Genomic DNA, 13,068 nt, shown 5'->3' on the forward strand with positions numbered 1-13,068 from the left:
GTTTTACGTCATGGATCTTGTTCTGGAGGCAGGTCTGCAGAGTGGTCACTAGTTGGCACAACCACAGTCATAAAATCTGATTTTAAACCTAATCTTAACCACGCTGCTAACCCTAATGCCCAACTTTAATTTAAGACAAAAGCACGCTTTAAAATACGGCACATTTGACTTTGCAGCTGGCTCGTGGAGCGGAAATCGCCCAGTTATGCCTCTGAGGGCAAGATTCATGACATAAACTTCAACTTGAATTGGAAACCGCGCCATCCAAATAAGCTTTGTTGAAATGCTAGCTAACTAAATAGGCTACTTGCTAGCAGAACTATCCACGCGAGTCTGTTGGGTCGCACAAGAACGAGAATAGGAGCAAGTGAATCGTTGCATTTTCCTTCTGCCAGTGAGCGGCTCAAGCCATAAAGAGGATGTTTTAGATTCGGAATTCGATTGCAATTGGGAGGGGGGTGATGGGGCGGTGGCAGCCCTGTGTGGTGGCTGAAATTGATCACCAGCTATTTAGCTAACCGACGAATGAACTGGCTAAAATAACAGCCTTCCTTTTGTGAAGGGATCGGTGTGTAATCATGTGAAATATTTGCCTTTTCAAAAGCAATTCGACGTATTCACTTCTTTATATTAACTTTAGTTCTCTCAGGCTCTTCATCCATGGTTGAAGCCTATTGTTCTGTGCGGCCAAGTGTTCTCACTGAGAACTGCTTCGTTCTTTGCCCCCAGCCGACGTGTTTGGTAATTTAGGCTAATTCTGTTATCTTTTGCATTAATCAGCAAACGTGGCATAGGCTACTCTTGTAGGATGGCGTAAATCGAGGTTGAGAGGTCTTTGAAGGCTCCCCCAATTCTCAGGATTATTAGAACGTGAGTCATTACAAGTACTGTACTCTCAATGCAATAAAACACTTGGTTCAAACTGTATCATATAGGTAACATTGTGGCTTCAGGCAATTAACTCGGAGCTATTTTTTTGCTTGTGTTAATGTTATGCAACTTGATGACACTCTTCTCTCCAAAATAACAAGGGTGAATAACGTTAGTCTCCAAAACCCTCAACGTGCAGGTACCATATACAGTTACAGTTAATCATTATAGATGGCCCACAGGCCTAACCACTGCCCCTGATGATCGGATGACAATGAGTGATATAGGGTGGGGTAGTGGGCATGGGTAGGTCAATATTCTGCAATGATCTGCCATGATGTATCGATGCCACTCGGGAATAAATTGCATCCCAGGGTGATTAATGTGAGCACTTTTCAGGCATGGCCTTGTCTGGCTTAGAGAGGCTCCAACATGCTAGTCAACCCTCTGGTGCATTAATGAGAGATGGCTGACTCACAAAGCAAGCAAGTGAATGAGGCAGCGGGATGGAGACACGCTCAGACATGGGACTGATGCATTCATGTGAAATTAAAGGCAGATCCTGTTTTACCCAAGTGCTGCTGGCTTGTTACATAAAAAAATATATATATATCCATCATGTCTATGAATCTAATGATAAAACAGATTTCTGTGTTCAATATCCTTTATCTTGTTTTAGCAAAAGTGTTATCTTTGTACTTTCAACCAATGTTTCAGCATTGTGACATTTGGTACCAAATTCCCCTTGCCACTTTCACAATAGGCTGAAAACGGATTCCTCCTCTCATATGTCTCCGCTGGCATTTTGGTTATTACATTGTCTGTCACACCTATTTTAAGTCTCTCCTATAATGCCATGCACATGTTTTAGTAAGCCTGCTGAAACAGTTGGCCAAAGGAGGGCTTAGATGTCTGCGATCAGAAGAGATGCAGTTCCATGAGGAATTCATACTCGGGTGATTTTTATGACCGACACTTCTCTTTGCTCTGCCCTTCCTCTGACCTATGCCATGGGCTGTCGGGGAGATGCCTCCAGTAATTTGTGCCTCGGTTGCCCTCGGGCGTAGTAGGCTTAATAATAGGTTGATTCAGTGACGTCCTTAACTGTAAATATCCAAATTTGTGTCCTCTGCCTGCCCTGGACTGGTCTCCTACTCACCAGATCCCCCTCAGGCTGAACCAAGGGCCAGAGTTCTGGTCTGGAAGCACGCTTTCGACTGCACCTACAGTCTTGCGTCGGTACTAGAGGTCGACCGATTAATCGGAATGGCCGATTAATTAGGGCCGATTTCAAGATTTCATAACAATCGGAAATCTGTATTTTTGGGTGCCGATTTAAAAATATAAAAAATTACAAATTTTTATTTACATCTTTATTTAATTAGGCAAGTCAGTTAAGAACACATTCTTATTTTCAATGACGGCCTAGGAACGAGGCAGAATGACAGATTCATACCTTGTCAGCTCGGGGATCCAATCTTTCAACCTTACAGTTAACTAGTCTAATGCTCTAACCACCTGCCTCACGAGGAGCCTGCCTGTAACGCGAATGCAGTAAGCCAAGGTAAGTTGCTAGCTAGCATTAAAGTTATCTTATAAAAAAACAATCAATCAACGACTGTTGTTGCGCCAATGTGTACTTAACCATAAACATCAATGCCTTTATTAAAATCAATACACAAGTATATAATTTTAAACCTGTATATTTAACTAAAATAAATATGGGTTAGCAGGCAATATTAACCAGGTGAAATTGTGTCACTTCTCTTGCGTTCATTGCACGCAGAGTCAGGGTATATGCAACCGTTTGGGCCGCCTGGCTCTTTGCGAACTAATATGCCAGAATTTTACGTAATTATGACAACATTGAAGGTTGTGCAATGTAACAGGAATATTTAGACTCGTGGATGCCACCCGTTAGATAGAATACGGAACGGAATAAATGTTTTCGAGGTGACAGTTTCCGGATTTGACCGAAGGCTCGTATTTCTGTGTGTTTATTATAATTACGGTAAGTCTATGATTTGATAGAGCAGTCTGATTGAGGGGTGGTAGGCAGCAATAGGTTCGTAATAGTCAAAGGTATATGGTTTAGAGAGAGTTGACGTGTTATAATTCCTGTAATAACTTGCGGCTGAACTTGAAAGGGGTTCCTACGTTATTTTACCGTTCATGTCTTCCATAGAGAATGTCTTGATCTACTTCAAATAAGGTCTGTGTTTCGTTCTTAAACCACCTAGGTGTTTTGATACCCATGTAAATCTCACTAGGATAAGGTAACATTTGTCAAAATATTTTCATAAATCCATTCTACAAAAAAAATGAACTTCGCTTATATTTAGCCAATATTGATCAGAGTTACCTTGTCCTATGGATATCTACACAGTTATAACATTGGAAAGGTGGTGTAAGCCTACACAAAGCACAGACTTTATTTTAAGTGAATCTAAAAATATCCTATGGAATAAGTGAATGAAGGAACCGCTTTTCAGATTTTGCTAGGTGTCATGGGAATTATGACTCGCACTTTGGTAGTCAAATCTTACCATGTCCTTTATTAAAATAGGATTTCCTGCATATAGAAATTAGTTTTTGTTTTCAACATTCATCACAGGTAACTTAAACTCTATTTTTATTCAAACAGTTGAGTATTTGTCTCCTAAGCAGATTCTTCAGTATCATTGTCACTTCAGAGCTGTGTGTGTTTTACAGATGGCAGAGAAAAGCAGAGCACCAGTGTGGGACTGTTACATGGAATTGGCACCAGGGAAAGCAAGGTGTCTTATTTGAGATTAAGATGTAAGCATGGGGTCAGCAACGACTAAATCAAAAAATACCACCAACCTGTGGAATCACCTTAAGAACACCCATCCAAAACCCCACATGTATTATATTAAGTTAAAATAAAAGTGTTCATTGTTCATTCAGTATTGTTGCAATTGTCATTATTACAAAAATGTGTGTGTATATGTATATATGTATACGTGTATATATATACATACACACACACACACATATATATATATATACACACACACACATTTCTAAAAAATCTTCCGATTAATCGGTATCTGCGTTGAAAAAATCATAATCGGTCGACCTCTAGTCGGTACTGCCGTTTAACTGATGTCCAGCCCAGAAAGACAATTCTCATAGACGGCCCCACATAGAAGTCAGATTAAACTGGATGCACCTTGGATATTGGCGGTCCATGAATCGGCCATCTTGGACGCTGTCTCTAGTGCTTTTATTGCTCAGTGGGCTGAACAGTTCAGCTTAAACTGTATGACCTTTGGCACTTTCTGTCACCATCGCTTATGAATAAAGTCGTGAGATTATTTTAACCACAGACTTGGGACTGTAGTAGTGGTTTCTGTAGTGCCACTCCATTGTTTGCAATGGTCATCACAATAATTCTGCTACGGACATTGGTCCAGCCAAGATAGCTGCCTCAGTGGTATCACAGTTGTCAGTCCTGACAGTTGCTGCGCAGTTTTGAGGGTATATATGCCAGCAGCTGCAGTCATTAATTTTCTGTGTTGAGGCTCTGAATTCTTCCAGTGGGAGGCTTGGATAATGGACATGGTTCAGAACCCTGTTGCTATGCCTCCCTCACCACTTTCACAATTTTGCCTGGGTTGCTGACTGGCTGCGATATGGCATAACGTCTACTCAACATGGAAATGATCTTTAATACTGTCAGAAACTAAAGGCTTGCTGGTTTCTAGAAGGGATGCATGATATATAGGTAAACCTATCAGAATCGGACGATATTAGTTGAAAGTGTCAACCTCGGTATCGGCCCGATGTGCAAAATCGGTGTCAAAGCTGACGTGCATACCTATATAATGTAGGTACATGACGTAATGACGCCACATAAAATGTTACACAACACAACATTCCTAACCTAGCCCACAATGTCTGCTGTGGATCGAGCAGTCATTTGAAAGAGTAAACTCAAAGGCCAAATCCATTATAATGAAATTCATTGCCCTTGACAATCAACCGTTCTCTATCGTGGGTGATGTTGGCTTTCACTGACTGGTTGAGCACCGGGACACACTACCAATTGCGCTATTTTTTTAGATGTTGCCCTATCGGAGTTACACCGTAATAGCGTCACTGGTATGACATAATATGGAACGCCATTTGGGTCTTTGCAGGTCAAATAACACAGTTCTATTATAAAATGTTGTGTGTTCTGAATTTGCACGTGCAAACCAAGCGCCACCACTACTATCAGTAGCGCTGTCAAAGCTGAACAAGAATGTATACCGGCCAAGAAGGATGTGTTTACAATACCGCGTTGGTAATAAAGCATTATTTGTTAGACCGCAACTTCTGGGGTAGCTTGCTGGCTTTAGCTTGGTACCTAGCTAGCACCAATACAACCAGCCTGAACAATGACCATTAGAAACTGCAGTCATTTTCATTGTTCTTAGCAATGATTTAGGAATCCTTGTAAGTATTAGCTAGGTAGCCACTTGTTCGCAAATTGAACTTCAGTTCATGAAAATAAATAGCTAGCCAGCTACTTAACGTTAGCTTTGGGCAACGGGGTTATAAACGGCCAGCTAGCTTAATCTGGCTAGTGAAGCTAGCCACAATATGGATTAGGCACAATGGCAGAATTTGCGGTTTGCCTTCGAAAAAAAGTACCTATTTTGAAAGTGATGCATGAGGTTACAATTAGTGGAATCATGCCATATTTAGACTACATAATGTTAAACAAGGTTGGAATGTGAATCAATGAAATAGGTTGTCAGTCTACTCGGAGACACCCACAGAACACAATTGAAGAGTTTATGCAAATTTTAGCATTGTATCTCTTATCGCGGGACTGTGAGAAATCACCTCCCCAGTCAGCCTATTGTGTGTATTGACATTCATGTTGCACTGTACAGCTTTACCTAAGGATTGGGGTATCAGTCTACTCAACACCCAAGATACTTTTTCCCAAAGTCGTCCTCAGAGTTATCAGACTCAAACTTCCACGCAGTATTGTTTTACCACAGAAATAGTGTTCAATACACACAGGTTGTCAATGAATGTGGCTCAATTCAGTTTTTTCAGAGTCCCCCAGCTACGACCCTAATATTCTCTCGGTGTCACTGGGTAGGCTGATACCTATGGATTGTGAATCAATGACATGGGGTAAGGCTGTACAGTGAAATAAGTATGCTCCCAATGCAATTCTAAAGTATAATCCATCCAGTGTGATTTCAACAGATTTTTGTAAAATTAACGTGGTCTTTTGTTGAATTTATATAACATTCCAACATTAGCACGATCTGTTCAATAACGGCGTAATTCTACTATTTGTATTCATTTGCATCGTTGTCAATGACCCTTATTTCAAAGGCTAACGCAAAGTCCACTTGTGGCTAATCCTTATTGTGGCTAGCTTCACATAGATGGGTTGGACCCCCATTAATCATTATGAACTGTCTTATAAATTAGGGTTATTTTAGATGATGACACCTAGCTATATAGTTTGTCATTTTGCAATGTTTTTGGGGAAGAACATGTTTGCATCCATGAGTTAGCTAGCTTTTTTAATGCCAGCACTGTATGTGCGCGAAACAACTTTACCAACATCGTAGCATACGTATCGATGAATCGTTGTGAAATATGAGTGATAGTGTAATAATTACGTAAAAAATGTATTAACATGTTAAACGTGCAGTCATATTCAGGTCCTGATTGGTCAAAAAGCTTATTTGACACGTTAAATGGTGTTATTTGACGCAACATTTTTGGCATGCAAAGACTTAAACAGCGTTCCATAGGAATCCTGGTTGAGAATGAAACGACTGAACAACGAAACAGCACAGCAAGTTAGTGAAAGATGTTCTACTGGTAATCGGGACTTACCTAAATGCCAACAAACAAATTAACTTTTTGGTGTGTGTAACCTTTTATTTAACTTAGGCAAGTCGGTTAAGAACACATTGTTATTTACAATGACGGCCTACCCCGTCCAAACCCGGACGATGCTGGGCCAATTGTGCGCCACCCTATGGGACTCCCAATCACGACCAGATGCGATATAGCCTGGATTTGAACCAGGGACTGTAGTGACGCCACTTGCACTGAGATGCAGTGCCTGAGACCCTGTGTGTGTTAACTATTTAACTGTACTAGAATGTTTAAGGCTGCGAACATTTTAAGTATCTTTTTCTTTTGGCAAGGAAAATCATGGATATCGGTCAGAAATGTCATCGGTGCATCACTAGTTTCTAGTGATTGAGCATCATTCTGCCACCTGTAGCTGACACAGTGCATTAGGAAAGTATTCAGACTCCTTGACTTTTCCCACTTTTCTTAACAGCCTTATTCTAGGCTGTTAAGAAATAACGATTAAATCGTTATTTCCCCCCACAAAACGGGTTTATAGAAATGTTTGCTAATTTATTAAATATCACATTTACATAGGTATTCAGACCCTTTACTAGGTACTTTGTTGAAGCACCTTTGGCAGCGATTACTACCTCTAGTCTTGGGTATGACGCTACAAGCTAGGCACACCTGTATTTGGGTAGTTTCTCCCATTCTTCTCTGCAGATCCTCTCAAGCTCTCAGGTTGGATAGGGAGCATTGCTGCACAGCTATTTTCAGGTGTCTCAAAGAAATGTTAAATCTAGTTCAAGGCTGTGTGCTTAGGGTTGTTGTCCTGTTGGAAGGTGAACCTTCGCCCCAGGCTGACGTCCTGAGAGCTCTGTAGCATGTTTTCATCAAGGATCTCTCTGTACTTTGCTCCATCTTTCCCTCGATACTAACAAGTCTTCCAGTCCCTGCCGCTGAAAAACATCCCCACAGCATGCTGCTGCCACCACCATGCTTCACCATAGGGATGGTCCCAGGTTTCCTCCAGATGTGACGCTTGGTGTTCAGGCCAAAGATTTCAATCTTGGTTTCATCAGACCAGAGAATCTTGTTTCACATGGTCTGAGTGTCCTTTAGGTGCCTTCTGCCAAACTCCAAGTGGGCTGTCGTGCCTTTTACTGAGGAGTGGCTTCTGTCTGGCCACTCTACCATAACAGCGTGATTGGTGGAGTGCTGCAGAGATGGGAGAACCTTCCAGAAGTGCAACCATCTCCACAGAGTAAATCTGGAACTCTGTCAGAGCGACCATTGGGTTCTTCCTGACCAAGGCCCTTCTCTCCCGATTGCTCAGTTTGGTGGTTCCAAACTTTCTCTATTTATTAAGAATGATTGAGGCCACTGTTCTTGGACCTTCAATGCTTCAGACATTTTCTGGTACCCTTCTGCAGATCTGTGCCTCGACACAATCCTGTCTCGGACCTCAACGGACAATTCCTCTGGTTTTTGCTCTGACCTTTATATAGACAGGTGTGCCTTTCCAAATCACGTCCAATAAATTACAGAAGTCGGAAGTTTACATACACTTAGGTTGGAGTCATTCAAACTCATTTTTCAACTACTCCACAAATTTCTTGTAAACAAACTATAGTTTTGGCAAGTCTGTTAGGATATCTACTTTGTGCATGACAAAAGTAAATGCCCAATGCATTCAGCATTATGTCAGTGCTGTGGCAGCCTGTCTACACCATGGGCCAGTCTGGCATGATATGGATGCCAAAAGTTCCCGATGATAGAATTATGGCTACATTTATGAGAGTTGTCCAGGGGGAGATTTGTCAGATGTTTTGAGTCATTTGAAATGCTATTGTCCTGTAATTTCTATTTAAGAAGCCTTTTGACCCAAGGCCCAAATGCCATGTCAATTTCTGGGTAAAGGCTAGGTAGAGTTTTATGTGGTGTTAGCCCAGCTGTTATTTTGTTGAAAAGCCCCGGGTTAGCCCTGGTGGTGTTGACAACCTACGAGGGATCAGATTCCATCTGGAACGTGCCTTCTCTGCTTCAAACAGGAGGACATAATCCTCTTATGGCCAGAGTCAGTTCCAGTAGTGAGTGGCTGCTAGAGAGCTGGAGCCTCAAGGGTATGTTTTGCTGTCCCATCCAGATGCCTGCCTTGTTCCTCTCCGTCCTGTCTGGTGTCATCGATCCAACCCACCAGATGGCTCTATCTGGCCTAATGTCATTTACCCCCTGAGTGGAGTCTGTCAGTGGGGACACTGCCCATTTATGGAGAAGGACCTGCTCTTCAAGTGACACATTACCCTCTCCTTCAGTCCCTCCACACCAGCCTCACTGGTGGGTAACCCCCAGGCAAGGGACCCCATTAGTGGAACAGGTCCCTGTCTGCCTCTAATGCACTGACGCTTCTCACCGTCTGAGTAGCCCACATCCTCACTTTCTCCCCCACGATCAATATCGGCATGGTCAAGATCACCATCACCCCGCTGTTCCTCTCAGTGGTCTACTGTAGGTAGACCGTGCGCTGTTGGGACCTTGTTTGTTGTCGGCTCCGTCTCTCCATTGTGATGGAGCCAGGTCTTTTTGTTTGGTTTCTGGGACACACTAGGCCTCTGTCCTGGGCGCTCTCTCTCTCTCTCTCTCTCTCTGTGGGTAGTCTCTGGGCCGGCGCTGGAGGACAGTCGGCCTGATCGTACAGGATTAGCAAATCTCTTTGTTCAGGGTTAACAAGCTCTGTCATGTGTTAATCTCCCTGTCCCCGGGGGGGCGAGTCTCCTGAGTCTGGGAGATGGGTGACGCACGCTGGTAAAGTGGGGGTAGTGTGTGTGTTTGGGACCAGCATAATCACTTGATGGGTCCGGGAGCAAAGGCATGTGATGTAGATTGTACCCTTCTCTCATTTGAAGTCTCTACCAGTCGTGCCATAGAGGTACAGACTCTAAATCTGCTTTTGGCTCCTACTAAACTTCTTTAGAGCACAGGGACTAGTCTGTCACGTCACATGGTTCTGTGATTCAGGTGTCTGTCACACAAGATGTTGCCTTGACTGACACAGGTAGCAGACCAGTGAACAAGAGAAAAGCATATTCCTGAACTGAGTTTATTTTGTCCAATGTCTGTTACCAAGACCATTGAGTTGTCAATAGAAATGATAAGGTTGAAACCATGGTGCATTGTAGGCTATAGCCCAGGAGACAGAGCAGAAAGCAGCTGATTTGGATCCTGTCTGGGGAGTTGTGTCCACAGCCTCATTTGTCGGGCATGTCCTGACGTCACCGTCCGAGAAGGGCCTCACAATCCCATCTCGTCTCCCTCCTACACCGTGTTCAGGGAAGGAATTCCGTGGAGAGGAGTCAACTTTGTTTGGAAAGGTTTGTTTGTGTGTGGGGCATGGGTCGGCTTCCGGACCTTTGGCCGGGCCTGTTTGGGAATGTGCGAGCCACGATTAGTGTCAGGGTGATGAAGGCAGCACACTGACTCAGCTGGGACAGTGTCATTTGTCTTTTGTGCTCTCCTTTCTTAGCTGGGCAGCGCACAGCAACAATCAGTCCCTCAGTCTCTTGGGTTCTTGTAGATAGCCGCCCCAAGGCTACAGAAGTGTATAATGGTTTCTGTTAAAGCAGAGAGAGGGACGGTACCATGCAGGGAAAGCATCCTGCTGATTGAGTGGAGAGATGAACTGGTGTGTACGGTAGTCGCTGAAAGGGACTATGATGATGGGTATGGTGTTATGTAATGCTTTTATGATGATGATGATGATGCTCATGACGTCTCTTGAAAGCCTTGGAAAGCATGTATTTTTGGATGTGATCTATTGTAAGATCCTGAATTACTTTTAATCACACTTGCAGATTTATCATTCTCTACAATGTATTAATTGTACTTTGAAATGAATGATATTAGTAAGGCACAGCAGCTGTTCAGGGTTTAGTGCCAAGATTTCCCTCTGAGATGATACATGATGGAGCGTATTAATGGGGGGGTTGTAGCTTTTGGAGGCGGTGCTGTTAGTTTCTGTTTTCGGCCCTCTGTAGCGCCCTCTAGCACTCCTCTGTTTCCCTTCTCTTCTTTTGTATCGGAACCATCTGCACCAACCCCAAATGAAGTTTTTGCCATGGGTCTAACCTTTTATTCTTTGTGTATCTTGTCTAAGACTGGTAGTACCACCCATTCTGGTTTCAGCTGCGACTGTTTCAATTCCCCAGACTTGCTTGTGGACTCTGCTGCATCGTTCAACAGAATGTTTCATGTGTTCTGATCCTCAACGCACCATGTCTGGTGTGTATGCCTGTCCTCCCTCAGAGGAAATGTGGAATGCTGCAGGGTGTCTGTTTTTAGAGTTTACCTCTGGCTCTATGCCAGCGCGTGGTGCCTCAAACATTAACGTTCACTGTAACCTATTGGAATGTTAATTTCAAATCTTTTAACTGAAATGAACATGTTTGCGTGGAACATAAACCTTGTGGAACTTACTTCAGCGGTGTTGAATAAGAGCAGTGGTTTCTAGATGAAGACGCCACACAGTCTCAACATTAAACTGAGAGATGTTCTGTCGACACAGGCACCAGGGTGTCTTAACACTGGCCGAGGAGTAAAGACACCGGATCCCAGTGTTGGCAGCATGTGGTGATGAATGTGTGTTGATGGGTTCAGAGGCCGTTAAACTGGCCTCTTCAAACCAGACTCCCGACCGTTAACTCTTGAATCCTCTCTCTCTGGTGCCACGGTTATCAATTCTATCATTCAGGCATTAAGGGAAGGTTACGGGAGCGTTAGGAGAAGTACACCAAACTGATCTCCTGTTCGCTTGCCCCGGCTTCCTTCCGCTACAATCCTCCCATTGACAGCTATTTACAGCTGACCCTGGGGGACATGCAGACACAGAGAATGTATGTACACACAGCAGTGTACTACTATTGCGGTGACTGTTGCCATTGCTAGCTGTTCATAAGTGCCGTTGACCGCTGTGATTTTCAGTAGCCAGGCTCTTGTTCCTGGCAAAGGGAGGCCCTGATTAGACATGCACACACTGGCCACCAGGAGAGACGACATTAACTTAGCGTTTAGCCCACCCACTCCTGCTGGGGACTTTCATTGGGAATTGAACATGTATCATTTACGCCAATAGGTTTTTGTTGACTGTTTTATCAAACAAATTGACCTAATGCCCCAAAACACAGCCATACACATGCACATGCTTGTATAGGTGTACACACGGAGCCTGCACAGTGTTTTAAAATGTCAAAGGGGTGATTACCGTTAGAATATGTGCTCATGACCTGATTGGGAGTCCCATATAGCGGTGCACAATTTGCCCAGCGTCGTCCGGGTTTGGCCGGTGTAGGCTGTCATTGTAAATACGAATTTGTCCTTGAACTGACTTGCCTAGGTAAATAAAAATTCTGTGGGCTCCTCAAACACATGTCTAGACAATCAGAAAAGCTGGGATCTCCCAGTGCTGCTGGAGGCCTGCCAGATATCAGTATAGGCCTGTATGTGTCTGCGGTGTCTGAGACACACGGAGGCAGGTTAGTTTACATTGAATATGGCTCTTGGAGGATGATCGTACTTTGCCCAGCTGGTGTTCTATCATCAGCTGCCGAAGGGCATTAAGCGTCTTGTCTATGATTGATTAACAATAATGAGATAACGGTGCGTGTGTGTGTGTGTGTGTGTGTGTGTGTGTGTGTGTGTGTGTGTGTGTGTGTGTGTGCACGTTCATCCTATTGTTTGGTTTCTCCTTGACATGACCGTGAACCCCTGCCCTTGGTGGTGTGTATGCGTAGTATTTTAATGACGTGTGTGTGTGTGTTCTCTATATCTGTGTTGCTCATCGGTGAGGCTTGTCGAGAATGTTATGTGAGATGCAGTTTGATAAGATGGAGCCGCTGTTTGGGAAGATTTACACCTGCATTGTTTGCTGTTTGGGGTTTTAGGCTGGGTTTCTGTACAGCACTTTGAGATATCAGCTGATGTACGAAGGGCTATATAAATAAATTTGATTTGATATCGAAACCATCACTGTCCAAAGGACATTTAAAATAAATAAAAAACGCTAACTTATTTATCTTTCTGAACCTAAGCTAACGATGTATAAATAAAAACATGCAACTCTACATGATAGTAACAACAAATGTCTGTACTCCTCTTCCTCTCTTTATTGCTTCCCTAAATAACAATGAGTTCTCCAGACATGGACAGGAAGTTGTTCCTCTCCTCTTGGGGGGTGGCGAGCGTCCTTGGGGTTGTGATGCAGCTGGATGACCCTTGTCATCTTCTATCTAGGCTGCAACCCACATCCTGTAGCCGTTTAGCAGCCGACAGCTTCTGATATCCCACTCCAATGAACAATGTATA

General features: G+C 43.4%; 1 protein-coding gene across 4 annotated transcripts in view; it reads left to right on the forward strand.

The window, feature by feature from the left end:
* Nucleotides 1–13,068, forward strand: part of LOC124015501 (mucin-17-like) — a 33,453-nt gene that overhangs the window by 701 nt on the left and 19,684 nt on the right. The window lies entirely within an intron of this gene.

Source organism: Oncorhynchus gorbuscha, linkage group LG26 (genome assembly GCF_021184085.1).
Source record: "Oncorhynchus gorbuscha isolate QuinsamMale2020 ecotype Even-year linkage group LG26, OgorEven_v1.0, whole genome shotgun sequence".
NCBI lineage: Eukaryota > Metazoa > Chordata > Actinopteri > Salmoniformes > Salmonidae > Oncorhynchus > Oncorhynchus gorbuscha.